The 13,429-nt window shown below is 35.4% G+C and overlaps 1 protein-coding gene across 15 annotated transcripts in view; it reads right to left on the bottom strand.

The window, feature by feature from the left end:
* RABGAP1L (RAB GTPase activating protein 1 like) overlaps positions 1 to 13,429 on the bottom strand; it is a 786,837-nt gene that overhangs the window by 475,006 nt on the left and 298,402 nt on the right. The window lies entirely within an intron of this gene.

Raw genomic sequence — 13,429 nt, forward strand, 5'->3', positions numbered from 1 at the left:
AGGATTTAAAAAACATGATAAGATTACAAGTTAAAAAGCCTTGCAGATCAACCAAAATATTCTAACTCCAGTATTATTGCTATTATGTAAATTTACATCTGAAAACAAGTCCATTAAATATCAAAGTTTATTACTACAAAATAATCTGCTAGAAATCCCTAAACTACCCCTTTCACCTGGGACATAAGCAGTTAAAGAATGTTGCTAGAAGCTAGAGAGCAAGTAGCTAAGTCTACAGTTTCTTTCTGTAAAATAGCCTGAGAAGGCAGCTGATGAGCAGTTTCCTTTTTAATTAGAGTCATTTCCTGATTAATTAGTCTCAGAACACTTAATGCAAGACTACACTGTGCCACTGGGACGAACAACAATTCTCCTCATGGTACAACTAGGTATCACCTTTTCTCTAGGATCAAGCTCAATCTAATTTCTGTTCCAATGGGAAAGGATCTTTTCTCAGAAAGAGTAAGCTGGAAAACTATAGCTCAACGTGGAGAGGTATGTCATCAGCCCCAACAGGAAAAAAGAACATGTAGATTATCTAGGGGAATTCCTTTACCTCCTTAATTTAAGATTCTGGTATAGTTTTTTTTTTCTTTTTTTTTTTTCTGGTATAGTTTTATTTACTTAGAAAATCTTGATTTTAAATAGTATGTAATAAAGATCAATTTCCCTTTTGACTGCATGATCAACTCTATAGGACTGAATGAGACAAATTTTGTAAACATACCCAAATCATCTTTGCATATACCTGAGCTTTGAAACCCTTCAAAGTAAAGATCTGAGGTCCCTAGAAAGTAAAGTAAGAGAGCCTCAGAGACTTTGATTAAATAATCTGTATGAAAAGACAGAACCTTACTTAGAGTACCTAAGTACCAACTAGACAGATGGGTAGAAAAATAAGATAAGCATTCAATTAAAAATTACCATTATACTTTTTCAAACAAGAACTGAAGGTTTAAAGAGTTCAATGGAATTGCTCCTTTTCGCATCGTCTTTGCAGGTATCAAGGTAAAAGCTTCATGATGCTGTCTTCAAAAAATTAGTCATCTATTAAAAGATTAAGTAGCTTTTATAAACATGTCAGAGATCATCCTCTTAAAGGGTAGAAGTGATTGAATTATTCTGACAGTAATAACAAGTAAAGCTCTCTCTTGTAGAAGAAAGTGTGCATACCCATAATATTCCAATCCAGATATTAAAAGTTCTGAGCAACTTTTACCTAGTCTATTCATCCTTCATTAGGAATAAAAATGTTTGTATATAAAAAATTAAAGTCCATTGTGTGCTTAATAGAAGTATAACTAATAAAATAAATTGTGACACTGGAAAAAGTAAAGGTTTAATACAGAGATAAAAAGGAATCAAATGAGAATCATAATAAGGTGTTATGGTATAACTATTCTTTTAAAATTGCAACATGTTGAATTAATTACAATACTTAAGTTTGAAACACTCTATGGAATGAATATATTAATTAAACCAAAAGCCAGTTTATAAAATAAAGCTTTAAGGTCTGAAAAAATTTTGCAGCATCAATAGTATTCCCAACATGGTATTTTTACCTAGTATCTTTTGAAGAAGCTCAAGAAATTTCACAAAGAAACTGAATTTTTCTAAGGCCTACAATAACCTTAAATTTATTCATTGATTCTTTTGGTTTTTTCCATTTGTTTATTCTTTTCCTATTTGATGGAAAAAGGAAGTAGGAACTAGGATGAGTTTGCAATAGGAGACATTCTCCATGTCATATTCTGGGGTCTTTGTGTGTGTATATTAACAATTAAATATCAACTCCATAAGCTCGAAAGAAGTAATTATTTATTTTATAACAAAAAAGAATAAATTAAAAAGACAACTTTTCAAGGACCAGTCTTGTGTCTGGTCCCTAAGAGCTACTCATTAAATGTGATGAAAAAAGTGAGACTTCAATTAATCATCTCTGGTCTATAACTTGAAATGTTCTATTAAAAAAAAAACAACATTCATAAATTCTAATCAAATTCTTCACCACAATGCCATAGCCATTAACCCCTACTTTTTCTATTCAAATCATGGAGCACTGACCTATAGAATTTAATTCATACAGTCATTCAACAAATATTTATTAAGGACTAATACCAGGCTCTGGGGATACAAAGTACAACAAAATGACAGTTTCTCTACTCTATGATGACACAGTCTACTGTCTTGTTAGTTTAAAAATCAACTAAAAGCCATGCGAGTAAAAAGCAGCCTAATCTGAGAAATTCAAGGGAACGTGAAACCCAGCAAATATAAAACAACAAATAACAAAAAATCACTTTTCAGAGCTACATTATGACAATTAAGAAAGGGAGGCAGGTAAAAAAAAGAATGAAAGATATGATGGAGAGACAAAGAAATATAAACTATAAAGAGACACAAAAAGAGAAAGGGAAGATACTGAGAAATTCATGAAGTAATCAAGCAAGAAGCTGCAAATAGAACTGTCACCAAAATACAAGCAGAAACGTGTGATATGTTGGGGAGGGAGTTTTGGTGCCTGCCTCATAGGTATCCGCTGTCTCTTCCTTTTTTAACCTTGGCACTAATTAACGGTAAACATATCTAAACATAAATTTGAATGGAAAAGTAAATCAAAGCCAAAGCAAAACCCTGGAGAAAACTCAGCACACTATGTTACCCAATAAAATATAAATATGCTCTAGAAATATGTGCAGATAAGTCCATAAAGTTATGATGAAACTGGGATCCAGGAATCACATTATAATCTCAGGCTCTTGAAAATTGTGAGATTTAAGAAAAATATCAATGCTTTCCTCTTATCCTTAATTCTATAGCTATAAATATAGCTTTTATGTCACGGATCCATGCTCAGCAATAGCCCAGTCTTCCCTCAAAACAGTGTACTCCTACTCTAATTCATTACAAAATCATCTTTTCCTTAATCAACCTCAAAACCATGTACTATGTTTAAAGAATAACAAAAACAACACTTACCACTAGAAGCAGAACATTATCACTTAAATACATGAAAACAATTAGGAGTATATTTTTAAATTTTTACAGAAACGTATCAATGCTGGCGGGAAAACTCTGAGTTCTCAGATTCACATATATAATCATAGTTTTTACACACGTAGGTGTCAATATTGATATGATAGAAAATGAAAGACCTCAGGTAATGAGAACAAAGAAAATTTAATAAAAATTATGCTGTGAAAAAAATAATAAGCAAAGGTATAATTATGTAGTAAGAAACCATCGCCCTTATTATGTAAGAAAAGAGGAAATAAAAGGTACATTTTCTTAAAGAATCTCAATAATTCTTAGTTTCCTTTAGTAAAGACCTTCTACTATGTACATGTTCAAGTCATTTACATTACAACACAGTGAGTATTCTTTCGTATCCTTGCCCCCTTTATTTTTTTTGGTTAATAAATTTTAAAGAACTATGAATTTTCTGGAGAAATTTTTAAATTTTATGGCTACATCAGTAATATACCAGTACAAGAGTCTGTGATTTTTATAATACCAATGGTACAGACTCAGCAGGAGTAACCCCATTCTATCAAAAAGCTCATTTCCTACAACTAGACAAGGTGATGACAGAGAACAGAGCAGCTATGTAATTAAGCAATGCCCTGCCTCTCAACAAAACTAGTGTTGAGTGTTATTTGACTAACATACAGCATTGAATTTTTAAAAAATAAACCATGTAAAGAAAAAGCAAATATCTACCTGGCTAAGTGATGTACAAAGTTTAATTTAGTTGTGGAAACTTAAATTAAAAAAATACATAACTGATACCATAATTTGACTTTTCAATTAAATATTCACTAAATGTTATTTGATCATAAGAAAAATACCAATTTAAACATTTCCTCTTGAGACTGTCCAGTATTTATAATTATAGTACGTTCCACTAAAATAGGGTAAAAATTTTTCTTTAGCTACATGTTTTATTAAAAGCCATCTGCTACAATAATGCACTGGAGAACAGAGAGAAGACAGGCTTTACTCTGAGCGGTACCAATAATCTGACAAGAATAAACACAGTGAAGCTTCATCTGTCTATACAATGCTCAAGAAAACAGAGTTGCAGAATCTTAAAACAGGCCACTCTTATCATTGTTTTCTATTTATATTCCAAAAAAGATTTTTGGCAGCAACTACCAAAGTAATACTTGCAACTTTGCCCTTTTTACTCTCTGATAGAGGTTTAAACACATGCTCTCTGTACTTTACCAAATTAGACTTTGTCTTTGCAAGTTTATACTGTTTTGTATTTAGCCAATAGATGGTACTTTTCAGTTCATTGATTTTAAAAATTAATATGCATTACCATCCTAGCACAGTACCTGGCACACAATAGGTACTCAAACATTTATTAAATAGGTACTGTAAAATTACTTGTTAAAATTCTATTACATCGACCCTAGGTAATCAACTAAATATATCATTTTAATATATTTCCTGAGGTTTTTCACTTCACATATTTATTATAACAAGAATAAACTTGTATTATGTTCTTCCCATTTTACCAGGGGACAAGCACTGACCCATAAATAGTGGATTTGGTTGGCCAATTGAGGTGGAAGTGAGGGAAGGAAGGAGCACATTGACTTCACTTCCTAAGGCTTCCAGGATAATCCAAGCTAAGTCACGAAATGGCAGCTGAATCATTACATAAGCCACTCCTATACTGTACTCCCTCTCCTATCTTGCTCAGACATATTTAATTCCCACCTCAGACATTAACTTCCCCATGAAGTCTTCCCTGACTTACCCAAGCAGAGTTGTCACTGACTCTTTTGTATTCCACACACTTGATTAAGATACGTGTTATAACCTGTATCATCATATATTTGATCTATCTGTGTACTGGCCTAGCTTTCCCTAGACCATGCTCCTCAAGGTTGAGAGCCCATTTTGTCTACATAGGCCTAGAAACCACACAGAGCCTGGCCCATAAAAGATGCTCAATAAAGAGTTACTAAATGAGTGAATTAATAAGTGAATGAGATTGATATCTGCCTTGCAGTCTTGATTAGATCATACAGGCATCAGGAGTGATTTTTAGAGAATATCATTTGACTTTATGATATACTTGAATATGCATAATCACTGAAATAATAATTCATATAATCATTACAAAGTCAAGCCTAAGGATGCAAACATTCCAAGATATTCACTAGTCAGAAAAAAAAAAAATTAGAAAAAGACAAATCTGACTTTTCATACTTCTAAAAAGATCACTTCTCAATTCCATCAGCTGTTGTTCACATAATATGCTCTCATGAAAATTATGCGACTGGAAGTTGTCAAACACATATTAAAGCAGAAATATACACTGATAGCAATATCCATTATTACTAATATCATGCATTCATATCTTGAATACTTACTATGTACCAAGCACTTTATCATTTTATTTAATTCCCGCAACAATCACAGTAGGTACTCTTATCCCTGCTTTACAAACGATGAAACTGAGGCTTAGAAAGTTGGGATAACTTCTCAAGATCACAAGTTAATACATGGGAGGTGCAAGACTCAAATTCAGGTCAATCTAACACTAGAACTTAAGTCCTTTAAAAAGAAAATGTATGTGTGTGTGCACATATATACATAAACTTCTTGAAGAGAAGATTCATTTGGAAAAAAACAAATTCAAGTGAGAGAAGGAAATGAGTTATGATGATATTTCTGAAAGCTTATCAATTAAAAACTTGTTTTGATTTTAACAAAATATAAAGTATGAATGCTATCAATTAGATCACTTCTACAAAAAAGCACAGAATTATAGTCTAATATTTCCTATGCTATATAAGCAGTATCAGCAGACTTGATAAACTATACCACACATACCATGTAATTACTAAAATAACACATACAGTTCTGTAAAGCTACATAAAATTCAGGTTTCCCTAAAACACACACGATCTTCCCTATGTCAAATGGCTCATACTGTGTGAAAATGTGATCATTTACTCAGTGGCTCCTAAAGCCAGCAATTAAGATTTAATCCTAAGTTTAGAAGCTTTAAATTCTGTTTGTTTCTATAAGGGGTAGCAAGGTCACAATCCTTCCATCGTCCTTTCAGATCACCTCAATATTATGAAGAATGCTAATTTAATAGAAATAACAAGAAATCTCAATGATAAGCAATAAAGAACTTACACTTCCAGAAATATGCAGTACAAGTCTGCCACGGATTCATCAACGTGTTGGTGCCCTCAGCCTCTGGCAGAAATCATGTAGCAGCAGACAGTGGTTGAAGCCGCAAGTCCACTTTAGGACAGATGGTGTGAAGACCCACTTTAAAAGGGACGGCTTGAAGTTAGGTGATTTTGGCTTTTCTATCACTAATTCTAGAAAGTACTGTTTAGAACATTTCCATCATTTAGAAGGTTTACACATGTGTCTTGAAATAAACAGAATAATTCCTCAAGTAAATTATAAATTTCATTTCCATACAATGAATAGCAAAAGTAGAGAAAAGGGATAGTACTGCTTTTATTTCTTTAAACTTTTATTACCCTTAAGGATTAAATGATGGGGAAAATACAGAGAAAGAGTTTTCCCTTCCAAAGGATCTTTAAAAGACAAAATGTAAGAATGCCCTCTTTCATTTCTATTTTAGAGTTTTCTACTTTGTGGATTCAAATACTGACTCTGCTATTTAGTAACTGTGTGTCTCTTAAACTCTCTGAACCTCCTATCTCACTGATGGTAAAAATGGGAGTTATATCACTGAAGCTGTCAGGTTTACATGGAAAGGGCATATGAAAGCACTAGACATAATGCCCATCACACACTCCACTACTTCTCTCAGCAAGTGTTTTCTAGCATCTGCTAGAGGGCAGTCCTAGCGTTGAGTGGTAAGATCACAGCGGTGAGCAAAATCCATACACAATCCTTGCTGACTTAGAGTTTACGGTGTAGAGTGTCCCCGTGGGTCATACTGAACTTCCCACAGCCTCTGACCATGGCAGGACCTTTCACAACTCTGTGTCTTTGGGAGTGGCATTGCCTCAGACTAAACATACCCTCCTGTTCTTTGTTCCTGGGCAGAGTTGGCTGCTCCAGTCTCTGTGCTCCCTTATCACCTTGTTCATATCTCTGTCACAGCACTTAACCATGTCATCACCATTTCTCTGCTTTCCGGACTGCCTCCTACACTGGACTGTACGTTCCTACAAGGTAGGATATCAGTGTTACTCTTAACACAGAAGACACCTTAATGTTTAATAAATGAAAGAATGAATTAGTGGCATAAGTACATAACAGAGTGTTACACACATCTTGTTTTCCTTCTTTCTCTTTATTTCTCAGATGGGTGTCCTGAAACCTGCACAGACATCAAGAACCCATAGTAATCTCCATATTTCCTAAAGTTCTTTTCTGTGCCACTCATTTAACATTGAAGCATATACTGCTTTATAATTTTCCCCGTCCCCTATCACAATGAGTGCTTACCATATATTAGGCATGCTCTGAGTGCTTTACATGAATTATCTTATTCAATCCTCACAACAATTCTGTACGATATGTATTATTAAGCCCATTTTACAAATGAGGGAATTGAGACTAAGGATAATTAAGGGACTTGCCCAAGGTCACAAGCTACTAACCAGCAGAGCTTGAAATCTGAACCCACGGTCTCCCTCCAGAGTGAGCACCAACATTTCCTCCCAAAGTGGAGCTGCAGCCTTCACCAAGGCAAGTTGTGCCTAAAAGCTCCTTGATGCTGCCAGTGGGATCAACAGAATTTCTCCATTATTTAGATGGATCAGCTCTTTTGGCTGGTCCTGCTTGGTCCTCGGCTCCAGATTAAGGTTACCAGTTGGCCTGCAGCTCCTGTCCTGCTTCATCTTAAATCTAGTCTAGAGTGTTTCATCCTTTTTAAACCTTTGGTCCCTAGAGTCTTTTCCTATCAGTCAAAAAGATTTGCAAAGTTTTATTTTCCGTAGATTACACTACAAAAACAACAAGGCCAGAGAGAGTGACTGTTCCACACTGTAACCCCAGCCCTCTTGCCTGTTCAATATTACTCTCTAGCCTTGACCTACTAAGATTCAGGGTGGCTCAATCTACATGCCCCACTGGCCATTGCAAAACTCTCTATGCCAGTAATTCTGAGTGGCTCCTACCTACTCCCTGGCAAAACAACATAGGCTAGCACACCAGGACCTGCTGCTCAAATTAACCCATTGCTGTGCTCTCCCCAACTAGATGATAAAATTCCTGGAAAAAGACACTGTGCTTCACACTTTACGAGCTTTATCCACAACACAATGTAAGGCTTACAATTTAGGGGAAGAAGAAAAAAAAAAAAGAATAAATGACTATATGAATAAGTCAACAAATAACCTTGGGTCCCTCGTGAGAGGGACAAAAACAAATTTTACTGCTCATCCAGTACATGCCAGGCCCTATACCAGACACAGGGTATCCACAAAGAGTAAAACAGTTGTGGTCCTTGCTCCCCTGGAGTTTAGAGTCTACTGGTGAAGTAGACCTTAATCAAGTAAAAGCACACTGTGACAGCTCCCTCCCCTGAGGCAATGATCGATATGCTAACATAATGGAGTCACAAAATCAAATATATTTGAGGGCTGGTCAGGTATTACAACGTATGAAGAACAGAGAGTAAGTAATAAAGAGTAGTATGTCTATGGCAAAACAGAAAGTACAAGCTTGAGCCAGAAATGTATATTATTCTTTAATGTATTTATTGATGATTACACAAAGCATATGATAGGCTGGATCCAGCCTGCTATATGCCATCTAACCTGAAAAGGATGCTTCAGAATGTGATTTGTTTTTTCAAATTGTGGACTAGCGCACTATATACTATAGGATTTAAGGATAAACAGACTACTTTCTCATAGAAGCCAAATCTTAGTAGGTTTTCTGTAAATACTTCGTATTCCTTCTTCCCTATATAATCTGATGTCTTTGGGAGGTCTTTAGCAAGTTTATATGCTCAAGCTGAACCATGTTATTAACTGACCTTGAAATCTTTCCGTTCCCTTAATAAGAGAGGAAAAATCAACTGGACCAAAAGAAAATACTACCAGCTTTGGGCAAGAAAGTGCCAAATATGCAGGTACTTCTTACTGAAAATCCTCTGGGTGTTTATGTTCTTTCTCCTGAGCAGCTCCTAAGCTCATATGCATTCACCACCAAAGTGCATTCTTAATGCTCTTGGCTACAAGCACTTGCTGTCTCATTTCTACCCGTAAGCATAGAGAAAGAACAAAATTATTTTTTAAATACTGACATTATTCATCTTATTTTTATTATGTTTGGCTATGAAGCAAGGAAGACAATGAAATTAAATATACCACTGTACTTCCTCTCACAGAAATGTTATGACTTGAGAGCCTGAATAAAGGCACATGATCAGAGCCACACATTTCTACATTGTTTGTATGAAAATGTTTTTGATAAACTGCACTGTTAATGATAGAAATAACATTAAAAATTTTATGTGGTCATTGACTTATAAAGCAAAGTTGGAAATATTTATTATACTATCTTAAATTGTACATTATTAGTCAATCTCAAGTGGCGATTAGTAAACATTTGCTGTCCTAAAATAAATAAACTACTAGGTTTACATGCTTTTCATAATAAATTATTGCACAACAGATCTCAACTTCTGTCTCTACTAACAAGGCAGCTGTAGCAGAGAAAGGTAGCTGTCTACCTAGTATCTATTCTCTTTCTTCCTTATTAATAAACTTGTATTTCAGTGGATGAAGAGGAGCAGCAATGTACCATCTTAAAAAAATATTTCCCAGCTTTCTATGGAGATAGCCATGTAACAGAATCCTGATCAAGGAGATTAAGTGGAAGCTGCTGTTTGGGGCTTAAGGAAAAAAATATTTAAAAGGGTGACAGACCTGGTTCTGTCAAAAAGAGATATGCCAAAAAGAGGTCTAGGCTCATGGAAGGTTCAGGCTCATGGAAGGTCCAGGCTCATGGGACGTAACCTCTAAAAGCTTGGAATTTCCCAAATGACAGGGACATCTTTGTTATTCATGGTGGGCCCCTCCAACCACATCTGACAGTTTATGCTTACATTTTGGGTGACTCATGGAAGGGCCCTAGAGAGCTTATGCTAATAAGAGGACTAAGCATGGGAGCTGGCCAACCATGTAATTAGAGGATAGGGGTGTTGAGCCAGGTGATATCAATCCAGTCTCAGGGGAGGGAACAAGAGAAGGCTAAAGACTGAGTTCAACCAAGTGGGCGATGATTCAGTCAATCATATATACATATGATGAAACCCCAGTAAAAACTCTGGACACCAAAGCTTGCTGAAATGCCTGGGATGGTGATAGGTACTACTACAGATTGATGCTGGGAAGGTAATATGTCCCTGAGGACAATGCAAGCTTCCTGTTTGGAACCCTCTCAGTCCCAGATTCTGCCCAATGTACTTCTTCCTTTGGCTCGTTCTGATTTATATATGATTTGCATCCTTTTGCTATTAAAAAAAAAAGAACTGTAATTGTAAGTATAACACTTTGCTACATGCCTGAGGAAGTCTATGGGGACCCCCAAATTTGTAGCCAACTGGTATGAAGTGAGAATGGTTCTGGGGACCCCCAAACCTGCAGCTGGTGTCAGAATCTTGGGCAGACTTGACAGTCTGGAGGACTGTTCCCTTAGCCTCAAGTCTGGCTGCCTTTGTCTTTTCTCTTTTCTGGACACAGCACTTGATGTAGAGCAGCCATCTTGTGACAACAAGGTGGCAAGCATATGCCAAGTATATCAGACAGGGTTCAGTCAGGGACATAGAACCCACTCTAAGTATTTCAAAAAGGATTTAATGCAAGGACTTAGGCACTTACACACTGGAAGACCAAAAGATTGGGAACATCACTGCTAGCTTTCAGGTTTGCCACCGCAACTACAGTCCAAAGAATCAGGAGGTTGCTATTGCTACTCAGGATAGGAAACTGCAGGAAAAAGGAACTACAGAATGAAGGCATGTGATTCAGAATGGAACGCCCAGAGCAGATGCAAAATCTCACAACTGGCAAGGCCCAGGCATCTGCCCACCACTGCCAGAGAAAAATAATGTGGCTTTTTTTCCTCCCTCCAGTCTTCACAGGCAGAAAGTAAATCACAGCCAGAACCCCACAGTGAAAGGAGTCCAGGAATATTTTATTCAATGAAAACATTTATGTCATTCTGTCTCTTGATCTTAAACTTTTTCCTAAAAATTGTATATTCAAAACTACCATGTTGCTTGGTATATATGGTAAAGCTTGTATCACATATATGAACATATGTATTGTCAGGAGTTTATAAATAATATTTTGGGAGACTATTTTCATTTTTCTCCCAAAGTCTGAAATATTAAAAGGTATGAACTAACAAAGCCTCTTAGTGGAGGAAGGAATATGACAGTCGCTGCTACGCCATGAGCAGCCACTAAAGGTATACAGCTTGTTAATTAGGTGCAAAAGTGATTTGACGCCAAGAGTTATGGTCTCTGGACATTTTTGCTCAGATATCCTCATCAATAAAAATGTCTGAGCATAAACTTCCAATATACGTATATTTATTATTTATTTTTATTATTCACAAGTGCTACTGTACTAATATAAATACTATAGAGCATAGAAATGTAGAGAAAAATTTAAAAATGAAAAATGTTTGTTTAAATAAAATGCTACAAAAATACTATTCAATATTGAACATGGGTCATTTAAAATTTTTTTATTTTGTATAATTTTTCTATTGAGATAAACTTCACATGACATAAAATTCACCATTTTAAAGTGTACAACTCAGTGGTTTTTAGTATATTCACAATGTTGTGCAACCATCACCTCTAACTCCAGAATATTTCCATCACCCCAAAAAGTAACCCCACACCTGTTAGCAGTCACTCCCAATTCCTCCCTTCCCCATCCCCTGGCAAACATTAGTCTACTTTCTGTCTCTCTATATTTGTCTATTCCAAACATCTCATATAAATAGAATCATACAATATGACTCCTCATCTTTTGATATGTTTGTTTAGCAGTTTATAAAATGACAGTTTGAAAACTTTCCAAAATCAGTTTTTTGGTTCATGGTTTTAATCATGATCATATCTGGAAAATAATAACAAAGAGCAATAGATCCAAGCAGAGGCACATCATTTGTTTCAGTCCCACCCATCAACCATTTTGTTGAAATTTGGCTAGGAGAGTACTCATTTTCTCAAAGTATTCTTACAAATAAACCAGAAGGTGTTGTATTTTCATATTTTTAACAATCAGTCTCAAATTCTCTTCAACCATTTGCACAAGTTTTAAACATACCTGAAATTTCTGATTCCAGATTTTAAAGTAAGAAAATGGTAAGAGTTTTGTAATAACACAGGCATGTAGTTTTCAGTCACAAAATCACATAATAATGTTTAAATTGCTAAATGTTTCAAACATCCTTCTCTATAACATGAATTTATTTCCCAAATAGTTGCTTTGTCATCCATTACCATAACATTAATTTTTGCTTGAAGGACAGATTAGTGTGTTTATTTTTTTAAAATATCTTGACATGTAACATCCTGTGACAGCAGTCTTTATGAACCACCCACCTACCCTATGAAGATTTAAAACTAGATAACCTGTAAATCCACTTAATCTAACACAAGCAAACTGCAAGAAAACTGAGTATTCTAAAAGCGAATATACGAGCGTGAGCACCACTGTTATTCCATTCCAAGGTGTGCAAATCCCTTCTTCCCCCAGGTCACTCCTGAACCACACGGGACAAGTGGCCATCAGACCCAAGGACCTAGCATGGCACAACAAATATTAGTATAGCTGAATAACATTTTGCATTTGTAACTTAAAAAATGCAAATGGAACTTTAGACATCTCTGCCCCCAACATCAATGGATCATCTTGCACATCCCACTATAGAAAATACTAATCATAAAAAATGGTATAAAGGTTTTTTTAAAAAAAAAATGCATGAATTTAGCAGTGACTGAATATACTAGGCACTCAGAAAATATTTGTGAAAGGGAGGGCAGCAAAGAGGTAAGGAAGGGAAGAAGGAATCAGAGGGGCTAAAGAATTTTAAAAGTTGATATAGCCTGAGGAATAAAGTCTTACTTATCAAAAAAATTCATTTATGAATAGAGATTTTCTAAAAAACAAACAAAATGTTACCATTATTTTAAAATCCATGATTTATTAGAGTAGATTAAGAAATTAGGAGGTAAGACCTAAGAAGAGAGCCTAGGATCGAGGATTACCCTTACCTGTGCTCTAAAATCAGTTCTTTGGGCATAAGCAAAGGAATTTACCTTGGAACCAGAGGCTCCTGACAGGATAAGGATATGCGCAACTATCCACATCATTTAAGTGTAAGGTTACATAAGCACAGAAGGGCTTATAATTTCATTTTAAGTTAATTTGACTTTAAAATT

The sequence above is a fragment of the Balaenoptera physalus genome (genome assembly GCF_965194825.1).
Source record: "Balaenoptera physalus genome assembly, chromosome: 1".
Classification (NCBI taxonomy): Eukaryota; Metazoa; Chordata; class Mammalia; order Artiodactyla; family Balaenopteridae; genus Balaenoptera; species Balaenoptera physalus.